This window comes from Lithobates pipiens, unplaced genomic scaffold (genome assembly GCF_037356315.1).
Source record: "Lithobates pipiens isolate NorthernLeopardFrog02 unplaced genomic scaffold, aLitPip1_a1.2 Scaffold_22, whole genome shotgun sequence".
Classification (NCBI taxonomy): Eukaryota; Metazoa; Chordata; class Amphibia; order Anura; family Ranidae; genus Lithobates; species Lithobates pipiens.
In genome coordinates, this window is record NW_027507784.1 from 281,263,227 (window position 1) to 281,275,384 (window position 12,158).

The following is a 12,158-nucleotide window of genomic DNA, read 5'->3' on the forward strand; positions in this document are numbered from 1 at the left end:
GCGTAAATGCACTTGCAGTGCACAGTAGATTTGCATTTAGTAAATCAACCTCATTGTTTCTTTAAGCAATATCACCCACTGGGTTAAAAGCCATTAAAGCCCACCTATGGACTAAATTAACCCATCCCTGACCCTTACATTCATAGGAGACAGCCGCATTAGTTCCATTTTCCTGTTGCAGTTATCTATTAATTTTACATTTCCAAAAGTGCTTTTTTTTCTCATTCCTCTAATACAATAAATAATGAACTAAGATGGGGAGCATTGAATTGCCTGACATGGACTTGACTGCTATATGAGTTGCTCATTGTAATGCAGAATGGATTGCAAAATGGAAAGTGCTATCATAATTACCTTGTGCTGCCATTTTGGTGCCAGGAAAACGGAAGATTCTATAATAATTAACAATCCATGGCAGCATACTGCCACATGTACCACATGTATGCTGCCATGTTGGCACCAAGAAAACAATATATTGTAAGCTCTAACAAGCAGGGTCCTCTGATTCCCCCCTGTATTGAATTGTATTGTAATTGTACTGTCTGCCCTAATGTTGTAAAGCATTGCGTAAACTGTTGGCGCTATATAAATCCTGTATAATAATAATAATATATAAAAACCTCTATTTATCTGATCCATCCAATCAAAATGTGTGGGTTGTATTCAGGGCCATCCTTATAAAGAGGCAACCTGAGAATTTTGTGGCTATAGGGTAGAGTTCCATTTCCTGAGCGGTAATTATCAATTTACTAATATATCACATGCACAAAAGCTCACAGAATATGAGGTATTGAACATATGGAAGTCCTGCGGGAACGCACGGGAACGGAGTTCATGTACTTTTTCCACAACAGGAACTCCATATCCTTTTACAGCCAAAAAAAAATCCCTGAAGAAGACTATGACCGAATAGGTTAAAACGCATTGGTTGTTCGTGTGGATATCATTTTGGTAATGTACTGTCAATTGATAGCTGTACTGTATAATAATTGACAGCTTGTAATAGAACATGACATTATTGTATACACCTGTAGCCAGAATTCATATTTTAAATGCTATTTCCATTCTTGTACTCATTTTTTCCAATAAAATTGTACAATATTATAAGCTATATAAAGTTTCTTGATTAGAACATCTACTTGCTAAAAAACCCTGTGGGGGAATCCTTCCATTTTTCTCAGTTATTTTGGGTGTGCATCCCTTTAGACTCTTGGATGTGCATTTTTCTATTCTATATGGGGGCAGGGTTGCCAACCTCCTGCAGCATTTTTTACTGACAAAACATGGAGAATTTACTGGCAGGGCATATTTTTTTACTGGCAACCTGGGAAATTACAGAACTCCTATTGAAAACTAACACAGTGAATATTTGAATAGTATAAACATGATATGGAAACACTGACAATACCTATAACAAAGTAATTTGCTTAAAAAGTCAACACAGCATGAAATTATCAGTCCCTGATATTTACTGGCAATTGTAAAAAAAATAAAAAAATCACAGATTTTTACGAACTGTCGGTAAATTTACTGGCGGTTGGCAACCCTGCATGGGGGCGGCAGACAGAGCGGCATGTTGGTTGTGCTTTATGTGCATTATCAATTCCAGGATATTACAACCACCCCCTTCATTAATGTAGGGAGTCTCAGCTGATAGCACTGCGCAACTCTCACAGTCACACTAATAAGCAGTGTGCATGTTCTGTCCCTGGCTGTGCTGGGTGTGCACCTACCACCCTACTTGGGGGTGCTGGAATCCAGAAGCTCAGCTGGATGCATTCACATGTACAGAAAATACAAGAAAGAGTGACCCACCTTTATCCAGATACAGCTTAATAATTAATCTCTGAACCACTATCCAACTGTGCATGACTCAAAACAACAACCGCCTTACTGTTGCCCTTGGCAACCACTAGCTCCATTCATCTCTAAAATACTAACCTACCATACATACAAAGCAATAACTGCCTTGCTGTTGCCCTGACTGATGCCATTCATCTTTCAAACCTCAATCTACTGCACATGATTGTAAGTGACATCTGCCCTGCTAAGACTTATTGAAACTGCAATATACATAGAACCCCAAAAGAAATAGCTGGAGCACAGCGCTTTACAATTAATAATGTGAATGTTATTAGCAACAACTTAAGTAAAAGGAAAAAGTGACAATAATATGTATAATAATATTCAAGTGCAATAATCAAGTCCAAAGATAGCACTGTTCTAAAATTCCAAGCCTGTGACCGTGTGATCGCTCACATTTGGGTCAGATACATTTGATAATTGCATAAAGAAAAGGGAAAATAACCTCTCATCATGAAACAAGGTTGTATTATTAAAAAAACTAAAAGCCAGTTCACTTACAGTGCCTTGAAAAAGTATTCATACCCCATGAACTTTTCCTCATTTTGTCATCATGTTACAATCAAAAATATAAATGTATTTCATTGGGATTTTATGTGATAGACCAACACAAAGTGGTACGTAATTTTGAAGTGGAAGGAAAACAACAAACAGTTTTCAAATTTTTTTTACAAAAAAATAGGTGAAAAGTCTGGAGTGCTTTTGTATTTAGCCCTCCTGAGTCAATAATTTGTAGAACAACCTTTTACTACAATTATAGCTGCAAGTCTTTTTGGGGATGCCTCTACCAGCTTTACACATCTAGAGAGTGAAATGCCCATTCTTCTTTGCAAAATAGCTCAAGTTCTGTCAGATTGGATAGAGAGTGCCTGTGAACAGCAATTTTCATGTCTTGCCACAGATTCTCGATTGAATTTAGGTCTGGGCCTTGACTTGACCATTATAACGAATGAATATGCTTTGATCTAAACCATTCCATTGTAGCTCTGGCTGTATGTTTAGGGTCCTTGTCCTGCTGGAAGGTGAACCTTTGCCCCAGTCTCAAGTCTTTTGCAGACTCTAACAGGTTTTCTTCTAAGATTACCCTGTATTTGGCTCCATCCATCTTCCCATCAACTCTGACCAGCTTTCCTGTCCCTACTGAAGAATAGCATCCCCACAACATGATGCTGCAACCACCAAGTTTCACGGTGTAGATGGTGTGTTCAGGGTGACGTGCAGTGTTAGTTTTCTGCCACACATAGCGTTTTTCTTGAACTTGTAAAAAGTTCAATTTTGGTCTCCTCTGACCAGAGCACCTTCTTCCACATGTTTCCCCTGTGTCCCCAACGTTTCTTCTCGCAAAATGCAAACTGGACTTTTTATGGCTTTCTTTCAACAATGGCTTTCTTATTGCCACTCTTCCATAAAGGCCAGATTTGTGGAGTGCACCACTAATAGTTGCCCTGTGGACATATTCTCCCACCTGAGCTGTGGATCTGTGCAGCTCCTCCAGAGTTACCATGCTTCTCTGATTAATACTCGTACTAGCTGTGCCATGCTATTTCCATTTTCGGATGATGGATTTGTCAGAAACTGTGAATCAGACTGAAACAGAAGTATAGTTAAATCAAATGGATGAACAGCAAGCAGGATCTGGAGCCAGAAGGAATGTGAGCCAAGCAAGTCTTTAACAGGAACACAGGAGATCATCTCTAGAGATGTGACCAAGGTAAAGGCAGAGATCTTCTGAGCTGGATTACTTAAGCATGTAGGACTGACCAGCAGGATATCATCACCAAGTGAGTCACTGTGGAGAGATAGGAGCTGGCAATTAGCAGACAGCTGAGTGGCCAACTTAGAGAAGGGCTGAGCCCAGCTCTAACAGGATTGAACAGTGCTCCATGAGATGTTCAAAGCTTTGGATTTGTTTTTATAACCTAACCCTGCTTTAAACTTCTCCACATCGTTATCATGATGCTGTTTGTTCCCTAAGGTTCTCTAACAAACCTATGAGGGCTTCACAAAACAGCTGTATTTATACTGAGATTAAATGGAGATTAAATTACACACGGGTGCACTCTATTTACTAATTAGGTGACTTTCAAAGGCAATTGTAAAGTTTGCTGAATAAAGTAAAGGGGGCTGAATACAAATGCACACTTTTTACATATTTATTTGTAAAAACATTTTGAAAATCATTTATCATTTTCCTTCCACTTCACAATTATATGCCACTTTGTGTTGGTCTATCACATAAAATCCCAATAAAATACATTTACGTTTCTGAATGTAACATGACAAAATGTGCAAAATTCAAGGAGTATGAATACTTTTTCAAGGCGCTGTACATATAAAAAAATGTCAGATCTCATATGAACCGGGAAGCATAGCTGTATGCACCCAGTTTGCACTCCTATGACAGTATGTGATGTCACCTAAAGTTCTTGGACTTGTGTACAACCAACCTGCCCATGGATTGAAATTCAGCCAGTTCTGAATGAATTAGCTGAATTTCTATCCATATACTGAGTCTCTGAGTCCCGGGTACCTGAGGACAGCACACCGTCAAATGATCTGGACCAGATTCCTTTGTACCATCAGGGGTGAGCTGAAACATCTGTGCTTATCTCAACACTTACACAGTTAATGCAATAGAGAGAGACTGCTCCTTGTATAGCAACCCATCAGCCATCCACTGCACACTCATGAAGGGACAGTTACACATACACCTCCTTACAGAAGGGCCCCAACAAAATCCAACTACTATTGACAATTAGGCACCAGGTACTTGTAGTCACCTCCAGGGGTACCCTTTTGTCCAGTTCATACACCCATCTGCATCGGGTTTGTGTGTAGTGTGCACACAAGGATCTTTACTTTGGAATAGTTAATGCTGAAACTTTTCACCCTGTTTTCACCAGTTATTACTTGGCTGACCATCACTATCATTCAGTTAAAGCGATATTAAAGTCTTAAACAAACAATGTGTCAAAGTGCAAAATAATGTAAAAAAACAAAAAATAATCCACTCTGCCAGTAGTGCTGTGACAAATATTTTCAATATCATAAACCAAATAAAGTCAAATGAATATAGTTCAAAAAGGTCCAAAGTGATACCAACGATACTACTCTTAACGATCTAAGGCAGCCTTTATATTCTCAGTGCAGGTTTCCTTCAAAATATTGTTGGCCTCTGACTGGCAATGAATATGAGTTTCAATAAGGTATGTATTGAGGAAGACAGGAAAAAGAACAGTTTGAGTTGTGGATAAATTCATACTTTGTGAAAAAAAGAAGGCTAAACTGTTCAACCCCAGGCAAAAATGAAATTGAAACAACTCTAGGCAAAAATTTTAATTAAACAGCTCCAGGCGAAAATGAAACTTAAATTGTGCATTGGTTACCTTTCTCCTTGGTCTTAATTGCATCTTGTAGTGTAATAGTTCAAAAACACTGTTTCCTCTGTAGCTGTACCAGAAAGGGCTGCGGATTAATGATGATTGCATGTAGTACAAAGTCACTGTACATTTCCCGATAAACAAAAATGATGGGGACCAGGATTCTTTTTCTGATTATACAGAGACTGCAAGCACACACCCAATAATGACTCCATGCACAATTACTCAGTAACCAGTCTAGAGGAAGTCTTTTTGCGTTTTCTCATGCTAAGAAACTTGCAACTGGGGAGGGATATAGGGCATGGGATACTCCGATCAATGCTAACTCAAGAAGAGGACACTAACTTCACTGCCCTGTAAATATCACTTCTTGGCCTCTGAGATGGGAAGGAATGGACAAATCAGGGACACTGGGCTTCATTCACAAAGCGTTATCCAGGGTCACTGATAGGGGGTACTACTGGGGGGCTCAGACAGCAGGGGAATCGGAGCGGCAGGACAGTGGGATAATTACAGAAGGATGCACTGTGTCTGTGTCTCTCCCTCCAGCAGCTGAAAGCTGGTTTGTCCCCCTCGCCCTCTTTCAGCTACCGGAAGGAGAGACACAGACACAGTGCATATAATTGTCCCCTCCACCCCACTGCACTGATCTCCCTCCCTGTTCTGTTCACATCTGATTCCCCTTGTGTGCCTGGACCCCCCCCTTCGCCCCCCCCGCAGCACTGCTGGCTTTCCTCTCCCATCAGTTTCTGTGGTTGCACAGGCAGAGTGGACGAAGGGGCCAGTAAATATATCATTTACCATCCCCTTCCTTTTATGAATTGGACACAGTAAGCGATCGTTACTGATCACTCCTGTGTCCATTGATGACTGAGCATAGCAAACAGTGTTTACTATGCTTTAGTCACAAAGGTGAGATGTCAGGGCTCTGTTTAGACCCCTGATATTTCATCCAAGTCTCCCCCCCCAACAGCGTTGTAATTTTTTTTTGTAAAAGATGATTTAAAAAAATGTAAAAAACTAATTGTAAAAAATATATTTTTTTAAATTGGAAAAATAATTGTACAATTTTTTACATTTTGTAATGGGGGGGGGGGGGGGGGGGGTGGGGTGTGGTTAGGTAGGCTGCAGGCCTGTCATTTCTCAAGGCAGCTCTGGTGGTATCTTACTGAATCCCAGTATGGGGTAGATAACTGACAGCTTTTTTTCACCCCCCCCCCCTTTCCTGTCCTGCCAAGCTACATGCTTGGATAAGGATCTGGTATAGATTTTTTTTTGGGGGGGGGGGGGTCACACGCTGTTTTTCTTTTTTCCAAATTTAATTTTAAATATTTTCGTTATATAGCAAAAAATTAAAAACCCAGTGGTTATTAACCCGCCGTCGAATGAAGGTGGCAGAATGGTACTCCTGCGCAAATCGCCGTAGCTGTAAGGCAGGAGCTTTAAGGAGTATAGAGGGTGCGCAGTATATAGGAACAGCGATTGGTCTCCTCCCCAAGTCAGTCCTATCCCCCCACAGTTAGAGCACACTCTGAGGGAACACATTTAACCCCTTGATCGCCCCCTAGTGTTAACCCCCTTCCCTGACAGTGATTTATACAGTAATCAGTGGCTATTTTTAGCTCTGATTGTTGTATAAATGTCAATGGTCCCAAAAAAGTGTCAGAAATATCCAATCTTTATGCCGAAATGTCGCAGTCCAGTTAAAGCGACACAGTGCAATATCGCAAAAAATGGCCTGGTCATTAAGGGGTAAATCATTCCAGTCCTTAAGTGGTTAAAGGCTTTGTGTATCTTCAATGTAGCCCGTGAAGTCGCATGTAAAGGTCCTCTTCCCGCTGCATGCTTTTTCTTCTTTTATTTTGCCATTGGTACATGTGCCTCATGGCAGTGCTCAGCTACCTATGCCTCTTTTTGTAAAACAATTTGTTTATTACCAAAAATATTCAAAAAACAAAATGGATATGGGCTCCAACCCCACCCCTGTACTCAAATAATGTGTAGGCGCAGACTACTTAATATATAATATTTATACTGCTAATACATGGCTCCCAACTGTCCCTGATTTGGAACAATGTCCCTCTGTCCCTCTTTCCCCCTCATTTGTCTCTCATTTTGGTCTGATCTCTATAGTTGTATATAAAATGCACTTTTTCCCAGTGGTGAACCTTTCATCCAAATTCAAAATTGCTGCATTTGTAAATGTTAAAAGCCAATATAAAGGAATATGAGTGACAAAAAAAGTCCTTGTGCATTTAATTAACTTTTTTGGGGTTAATTCTCCTTTAAGGGGGTGTGTCAGGGGGACGTGTCCTATGCCTACATACGTTTGCAAGTAGGTGTCCCTCATTCCCATCTCAAATTATCTCAATGTGGAAAAGAGAGAGAAGAAAAAAGGAATATGGATATTTGCCATTTACAGGCATACCCCACATTTAAGTGCACAATGGGGTTTATTTACTAAAGCTGGAAAGTGCAAAATCAGGCTCACTTCTGCATAGAAACCAATGAGCTTCCAGGTTTTATTACCAAAGGCTTAATTGAACAAGCTGAGGTTAGAAGCTCATTGGTTTCTATGCAGAAGTGAGCCCGATTTTGCACTTTCCAGCTTTAGTAAATAAACCCCATTGTGTACTTAAATGTGGCGTATGCCTGTATTCATTAGCCCCACAAAAAGGAGCCAATTGAATATCAAGATTCACCTCCCATAGACCTCAATGAGGTTCAGGGAAAAGTGTCAATATTCAAAATTTCGAGGACATTTCATAAAACTGGCCGCAGATTCGAACCCAGCAGATTCGCTCAACCCTAGTCAGTATGTTGAAAAAACAAAAGGAAAGACAAGACCCATAGGGGTTTATTTACGAAAGGCAAGTCCACTTTGCACTGCCAGTGCACTTGGAATTAAAGAGGGATTCCACCAAAAAAAAAAATATTAAAAGCCAGCAGCTATAAATACTACAGCTGCTGACTTTTAATAAATGGACACTCACCTGTCCTGGGTTCCAGCGATGCCGGCAGCCGAGGCCGATCGATCGCTCGGCTCTCGGCTGCTGTAGTCACCATTCTAGGTGAGGGAATCAGGAAGTGAAGCAAATCGGCTTCACTTCCAGGTTCCCTACTGCGCATGCGCGAGCCGCGCTGCGCAATAGGAAATCTCCGCGCTGTCACTGGGACCCGTGTGTGTCCCAGCAGACAGCGCGGCAGGGCAGGAAATGGCGTAGACTCCCACGGGAGTCTATGCCCGGAAGTGGGTGAAAATACCTGTCTTTGACAGGTATCTCCACCCCCCTCCCCCCTGAAAGGTGTCAATTGTGACACCGGAGGGGGGGAGGGATCCGATCAGCGGAGGTTCCACTTTAGGGTGGAATCCCACTTTAAATTCACTGTAGATCCGAGGGGGACATGCAAGGAAAATAAAAAACAGCATTTTAGCTTGCACATGATTGGATGATAAAATCAGCAGAGCTTCCACTAATTTCAGATCTACCCCTTAGATTTAGAGCGACTGCACTTCCAAGTGCACTTGCAGTGCAAAGTGGAGTTACCTTTAGTAAATAACCCCCATTGTGTAGTAAATTAAGCAGAAAGCATTTAATAAATAGATAGATAAAATGAACTCACAAAGATGGCATGTGCTATGCATTACAGTCTGGGTCCCCTGGAAGCCAAGAGTGATGAAGTGTGAACCAAGACCCCCTACCTTCACCACCAGCAAGGGTATGAGAGCGCACTTGTGATGGGATAAAGCCGCTGTCAATGAAGGAACACTGACACCAATGCACAACCCCAGAAGTGGAGGCCACCCGAAGTGTTCACATGCGCAGCAGAATAGAGGGATTCTTTTCCGAGCTTCAAGATTCTTCATCAGCCTCCAGTATGTTGATTGATCAGCAGTCCAAGTGGGTAAATAGCCAGGATCGAAAACAATGGGGATGGGCGTGTGGAAGCTTTCTAAAGATGGTTAAGCTTTCCTTTGGAATTAGGCCTCATGCACACGGACGTTTTTACAGCCACTTTTTTGAGCTTTTTTTGCAGCTTAAAAACGGCTGTCCATGTTAGTCTATGGCTTCATGCCCACCTAGGCGTTTTTGAGCTGCAAATGGCATAGGCGTTTTTAAGCTGTAAAAAAAACCCAGGACCAGTGCGTTCCGTGGCGTGGAGCTAGAGCTGTAAAAACGCGAATCGAGGGAAAACGCGCAAAAACGCGCATAAACGCGCAACATATTTTCTTTGTTTTCTGAGTGCTATAGCCAAGAGATGTGTTTCTTAAAAACGCTACTTAACGCTAACGCTAAAAACGCGCAAAAACGCCAATGCAAAACGCGGTAAAAATCACGTTTTTAACAACAATTTTTCCAGGCATCAGAGCTAGCTTTGCAGCCAGTTTTTTAAAACGTCCGTGTGCATGAGCACTTATACTTCTGATACCATTTATACCTATATATAGACCCTGAATACCAGCATCAACATATAGACTTGCTCAGGTTCACTGAAAATACAGAATTTAGTGTTGCAGGCTGTCACTGGTGTTTTTTTTTTTTTTATCTAAAGAATGTAGTTTGCCTTGTTACACCAAACTATCTAATATCACAATCAATACACATCAACCCATTAGTACTATGGTCCTTTTATGTCTATAAACACACGTTGTGTTTTTCAATCCATGAAACTGTGAACTGTGATTGCAGAATCTGTGCAAATTATGATATATATTTATAAATATAATGAATTATTTAAATATATAGAGAGGCTGCATTCCACTGTGTAGTACATAGAGATTCTCGTCTCATTTTTACAGCCAGTAATAGCTGGGGGTAGGGAGTGGAAGCAGGGGGAGAGGAGATGAAAACTTTGAAGTGTTTTAGGATATACTGTATTAGATGTCTAATTCAAATTCTCAAATGGGTGGCAAGGGGCAGTAAAAACAGGCAGTTGAGTTTCAGGTTTTGCTTCAATTTGTGGTGGCTGTGGAGTTTTGCTTCAATTTGTTTAGTGTATCTAAATCTTCTAGTTAATTTAAAATGGGGGTCGGCGAGTCGTCGATCACCCATGGACCGCAGGCAGCCGATGGGTCGATCTGGAACACAGGCCAGCACACAATCCTTCCCCCAGCCTATGCCGCCCTCCTCTTCACTGCAAAGCAGAAAGCAAGAAGAGTCACAGTACTAGATAGAGGGTGGGGGCAGGAGCTGCTGGAATTAACTTTTTACATTAACCAGCAGGTGATTGGTTGCTGAGTGGTCCTAGAAACCAATCACCTGCTTGTTAATTTAAAAAGTTAACTCCAGCAGCTTCGGCCTCCACCCCGCCCCTGCCCTCTATCCAGTATTGTCATACTTCCTGCTTTCCGCTCTGCTATACACCAGTGTAAGCTAGGAGAACACTACAATGGGGGAGGGGTGTGTGTGGGGGACAGAGGACAGCGCAGTAGGAGAGATGTAAAGGGGACAGAGGACACTAAAGTAGGGGGAAGCGGGGAGGGTGAAGGGAAAAGAGGACACTACAGTGGGGGGTGAAGGGGACAGAGGACACTGCATTGGAGGGGGTGTGAAGGGAACAGAGGACATTGCTTTGGGGGGGCAGTGGGGGGAAAGTATAAGGGGGACAGAGGACACTGCATGGGGGGTCACAGAGGATATTACAGTGGGGGGAATAATTAAAAAAAATGTTAATAGTCACAGAAGGGGAGCTAAACTAACCCACATCCCAAAATTAGACAACTGAAAAATTAATTTCCTCTATATGGGACTTTTGAATAGGGTAGATAGCTAATGAAGTGTAAGGCAAGTATTAAGAAAGGTAAATCTTTTAATAAAGTAATATAAAAGAATGAGCACATACATAGTATAGAAATCAATCTTACAATGATACTTTGGAGGCTGGAGAACACACAATACAATAAATTGTACAGTCAGTAACCCCAAATTATCCATTGTACTAGAGGTGGGTACAACAGAAGAACGACGCGTTTCAAGATTTGCAATAGTTGCTTTCTCTTCATCAGGGGTATATGCCATTTATCACAGAACATAAAAAGTGTCTGCAATCAAACAAAAATAAATTACATACAGATAAGTATACAGTGAAAATACATCTTCCTAATAGTCAAACACATTATCACATTCTATTTTGCATGTTAATATTGTTTTAGGAATAGACAAACCAACCGTACAAACTGTATACAGTCCAGCATTCCGATTGATAAAAAGTATGCTGCGGCAATTGACCCTTTCGGCCCCTCGGCTCAGTGGGGTAGATCAACATGTCATCCAAAGATGCAGCAGATTCCAAAACAGGGAGAGGATATGGTCCCTCACAGAGGACACTCAATATGGCCCTCTGAAAGGTTACCCTCTGTATGGCCCCATAGAGAGAAAGGAAAGGGGGGAGAAAGGAAAGGGGGGAGAAATAAATATCCTGCTAATATATACAAAGACGACACGGACAATCATTATATATGTGACCTCAAAGGATTGTATGATTCATAACTGGATCCCAACTATAGGCCATTTTGTATATAGATATGTGTATGTAAAAAACTTCCTTCTCATATATGGTGATTGAATAGTCTTTAAGGGAGCCCAAAGGGGAGAGCTATACCCATAATTCTAGTGTAAGTGGAGCATAACTAGACAGAAGACACATGTAGGTGTTTACATTTCTCTTAACTGGAAAGTTTCATTACTTGGTGTCTGTTGTTTATGTTTATAGGTTAAGAGACAAGTGCACGTTAGTTTTATCTGTTTCTAAAAATACAAAATCCCTTAGGCCCCTTTCACACGGGACGGATCAGTAATGATCCGCCCCGTGATGATCCGCTTGCTCAGCGGGGATCGCTCTTCGTTGTCCCCGCTGAGCTGAACCTGTCAGCTCTCCGCTCTCCTCTATGGGGGATCGGATGAACACGGACTG

The 12,158-nt window shown here is 41.4% G+C and overlaps 1 protein-coding gene across 1 annotated transcript in view; it reads right to left on the reverse strand.

Moving 5' to 3' along the window:
• IL4R (interleukin 4 receptor) overlaps positions 1-9,207 on the reverse strand; it is a 200,340-nt gene extending 191,133 nt beyond the window's left edge. The window contains exon 1 of the mRNA XM_077449110.1: positions 8,947-9,207. The gene's annotated coding sequence lies outside the window, so the exon portion shown is untranslated. The remainder of the gene's footprint in view (positions 1-8,946) is intronic.
• Positions 9,208-12,158: the final 2,951 nt, after the last annotated feature.